Source organism: Equus przewalskii, chromosome 2 (assembly GCF_037783145.1).
Source record: "Equus przewalskii isolate Varuska chromosome 2, EquPr2, whole genome shotgun sequence".
Classification (NCBI taxonomy): domain Eukaryota; kingdom Metazoa; phylum Chordata; class Mammalia; order Perissodactyla; family Equidae; genus Equus; species Equus przewalskii.
Window position 1 is genome coordinate 92,556,895 of NC_091832.1, and position 4,626 is coordinate 92,561,520.

The following is a 4,626-nucleotide window of genomic DNA, read 5'->3' on the forward strand; positions in this document are numbered from 1 at the left end:
ATTCTTCCAATGGAAGTCTCTATTGTTAATTACAGCATCACAGCATGTGTGACAGACTTGGTATAGAGACTTCCTTAAATTCAACTTCCATACAGTCCACCCTTTTCTTAAAATATACTTTCACCCTTCTAAATCATTTTTCATTCATTAAATTTGGGCTTACCTATATCAGCTGACAAAAATTCAAGCTCTTGCATAGTAAATCCATGTGCTAGACAATAATTCACTTTCAGCAGTTTTGTCTTTTTGTATGGTTTTTTGTTCCATTATTTGAATATTAGATTGCATTTTATTTGCTTACTTAAAAAGATTATTTGAAAATAGAAATCTGAAAATGTTAAACGTAATGATGAACCAGAGATGGAAATTCTTTGATCTGCTGAAAGTGGCATATCTTTGGTCCAGACACTCATTGGTCTTAAGATGGCTTCTGAGTATCAACTTAGAAAAGTCAAAAAAAATAAATAGTACATATTTCATAAATATAATCATACTACTTTTAAAGAAGCTATGTTTTTGGTGTCTATGAAAATGTGTCATGATCCAAATAGGTTTTTACATTTCTTCCTTAATACAGCTGGTATAAGTGTCATCTGAAGTTGTTGATCTTGATCATTTACAGACACTGAAAATAGCTATATAAATACATTTGTTTATTTTTGTTTTTCTCCAGTGAAAAACTAAGTTCTCTAGGAGTAGAAATGTTGTCTCATTCAGAGCTGTATCTGCAGCACAAGGAACAGACAGTAGCCCAGAGTAGGTGTGGAATACAAGTGAGGAATTACTATTTTATATAATCACACTCGTTATATGTGCCTTTATATGCATCCATACCTCCTTACATTTATTTAGAAAAGGACTATCTTTCAACCTTAAAGTTATTCTTTTTTTTCACTCATTTTTCTACTTTATGCTTTCAGGCTCAATTATGGTTATTAGGAATTGATAGAACTTAAAAATGCATTAGGCGTTTGATGGCTATGGTATACCATCTTTAAATCCACTTTTCCTGCAGCCTTTCATATGCTTTTATAAAATTCATCCTGATGTGGGTATGTGTGTGTATTTCTTAAACAATTCTCTGAAATTTAGATTCTAGATCTTTCTCTGAGTATTGTTACGTCCGATGACTCTGAGTAGGAGTTTCCTGGGTGAGTTCAGAAAGCATCTTGTCAGCTGACTTTTGATTTTCAATAAAATCCACATTCTCCAGTTAGTTTTCTTCCTGTGCAAGGGCTGGTGGGCCAGCATAATTTCAATGGCCATTACTGCCGGGCAGCTTCAGCAGGGCAATGTCGTTGAGTGACAGTACAAAAACGAGATTTTATCACCTGCTCTAAGTTCTTTACCACTCTAGTTTCTCAGAAGCATTCCATTTCATAGAAGAGCAGAAAATTGAAAAAGCACACCAAAACAGGCCTCTCTGTATCTGTGCAGATGGGGAAAGTTTATACAGACCACATTTAAAAAGAACAATGCAGCCCACACATTGAAATCTCATTGACTTTCTATTAATTTGCCTTGGAACTGTGGAGCGGCTGAAGAAAAATAAGAAAATAATATTCTTGAATTTCAACCAGGGAGTTTAGATTCTCCAAAGTTGCTTCTTTGGCCCCATGAATCGTTTTTTGAGATTATACAGCATTGAATTAGCCACTTGAAATTGCTAGAATCAGATAAAGAAATATTCTACATCAGGGAATCATAGATTGGGAAGTTCAGCCTGATTTTTTCCTATTTCTCTTCTAACTTCCTTTGTGTAACAGAATTATTTTCACGTAAAACTACAGGAATCTTAACTGCACCCTCCCTGGACCATCCATCTTTCTCTTTTCCCTGTGTCTCATGTTATCTCTGTTTCTTCTTTTTCTTCCTTTTTCCATTCAGGGCAGTACAGCTATCTTGCTGTGAAGGTCATTGCATTGTCTATTTTGTTTTAACATTCAAATGCTCAACTTGATTCCTGTCTCTTTAGATATCATGTAAGAATGGTATGCATTGGAGTTTTAAGATATAATTTCTTTTCTCCTCTCTCCACTCCCTGTCTCCAGCAGCCCTGTAAAATAGCTCATTGCTTTGCGTTTCTCAAGCATTCAAGTGTTTATAGAGTCTAACAATCCTGATCTCTCACTTTCTTTTTATAAGCAGAAAATGATAGCTGTGTATGGCGCAGTTCCTAGGGAAGCTGCACGAAAAGTGGCAGGCAAGCTGATACCAGAGTATGGAAAAGAGCCATAGGTATGTGCTTTTAAAGGAGTTGTCCCATCAACTCAACTGCCACACTTAACGGTGGAAGGACGGTTAAACTTCATTTTCTAGGAGAAAAGAAATTGGAAAGATGTAGTCTTTGAAAATTTCCCTGACCATTCTCTTTTGAAATTCAGCTTTACAGCTCACAGTGGTTCCATAGCAAAGAAAAAAAAATGTAATGCCAAGTGAATGAAACAGCTGAGGCCAAATGGGAAGAGAGGGCTACTGGAGCAGGAGAAACAAAGCCAAATATGAATAGTAATTAGTCACTTATTTTTCGGCACACATTAACCCACAAGAATAGGCCCTTAAGAAGTAGTGTATGGCAAGAACAACTGGTCAAAATGTACTCTTCTAGCATTAGACGTATTTCTTTAGGTTACCAGCTTATCTTAGCCATGTTGTCTCTGGGAGTCCTTGACGGGAAAATTCCAATGTCTAGAGCTGGATGTGAAATGGTCAGTCCAAATTCAGAATGACGCAGGTGCAGTGGCTAAACAGACCCTTAGATTGGATTCAGGGTTGGAGACTACAGGTGGTGATCCAAGTAGATGCAAGGAGTGTGGAATGGGGTCCCGCTTTTGGGAAGAAGGAAATCAGGCAGTAAGCATTGATGAAATTCATGTAATAATGATAGTAATTACATGCCAGGCCCAGTTCTAAGCACTTTACATGGTTTATCTCATTAATTCTCATACAATTCTTGGATGTGACTATTGTCCTCACTTTACAGATGAAGAAACTGAGGCTTAGAGAGTTTAAGTAACTTGCCTGAAATCGCAAAGGAAATTAGTGCCAGGGTCAAGGTTTGAACCTGTGCTCTTAACTCCTACACTGTCTTTGAAGTAGGCAAATAGTTTCAAGGAGACTTCGTCTACAGTCTAGAGAGTGACTACCTCAGAGACTCATGGTGCAGGTGGATGAGTGAGGTCAGCTAGGAAGCATTTGGAGCCAAGTAACGGCTTATGATTTAAACATATTTGTTGACTCAGTAACTGAAAGTTCAGAGTTATTGTGGTCATCTGAGCTGAGTCCTGATTCATTTCCTTGTGATTCTTTTAGCTCTGCCCTCCTCTGAGCAATGCCTGGGTAGAGATGTGGCTGCGGCAATTCTGGACCTCATGTCAGCACAGAACACTGGCTGGAATAAAGAAATAGCTATTCTCTGGTACAGTCCCAGAGGAACAAGGATGGACTTCCTCAAATGCTTAGAGCAAACCTCTGCCTGCATCTCAGGAGTCTCAACACAGTCACATCAGCTTGCTAAGCTAGTTGCTGAGTAAAGGCATGGATTACATGTGAGCTGTCAGGAGCTGGGGTGGGGCTAAACTTTCCTGAGCCACACAAAGTTGGAAAGATGACTGGATACTTAAGTAAAATTGCAGATTTCTAAGGGAAAGGAAGAGGAGTCAGAGCTGGGTGGCCACCCACGATGGCTCCTCCAGAGAGGCTGTATGTTGGTCTTAGAGCTATGATGATCACATAAATCCAGGGGCCCACTTCTTAGAACTCGTAAATCTGGACAGAGCTTGATTCAAAGCTCAGTTACTTGGTTTGGTATACAGTTCTAGAATGGAGCTATAAACAAGGTGAATTAGATGCTGTGACATTTATCTACCAGTCTAGAATTTCTTCTCTCTCTTCTGCTGGGGAAAAGTGGTTTGAGGTAGTGGCCTTGGTGAAGCATAGGTAGAAGTTCAAGTGGGTCTTCCTATGACTGGTGGAGCCAAATTGATTATTAAAAAATGAGGCTAAACATTTAGCATGTCAAGTTGGCTGGCCTGGTCTACTTTGGATACCATATATAATGCTGTCTTCTATTTACTATATTTCCCCAAATTTATTTTTATCATTGGCTCCTTAGGCTTTATTTAGGGAGTAAGATTTTGTTGATTGATTGCCTCATTTTAAGGGTTTTTCCTAAACACAACTGTGAAGTTGGTAAAACATTTCTTTGGTCCCTAGTGTTGTGCTTCAGGCAGTAGTGGCAAATACAATGTTCCAGACTTCTATTCCTGCCTCCAGCTTCCATGGTAGACATTGGTCATTTATCATGATCCTCTTTCCTGCTGAGCGTGGTTGCAGCTAAAAATTATTCTCCATTCAGTGCACAAGGCAGCCACCACAGAGCTGGCACAAGAAGTGGAAATTATCTCACATTCTTGCTCAGGGAATTCTGTCTCTGAGAGGCAGTATGGGAAAGCAGAGGAACATTCTAGAATATATATCAAATCAAGTAACTGAGGTTTGAATCAGTCACATTCAGAATCAGACAGGCTTGGGTTTGAATCCAGGCTTTGCCACTAACTAACTTGGCAAGTTAACTTACTTCTCTGAGTCTATTTGCTCTTTCTAAAGTGAGATTAACGATACCAA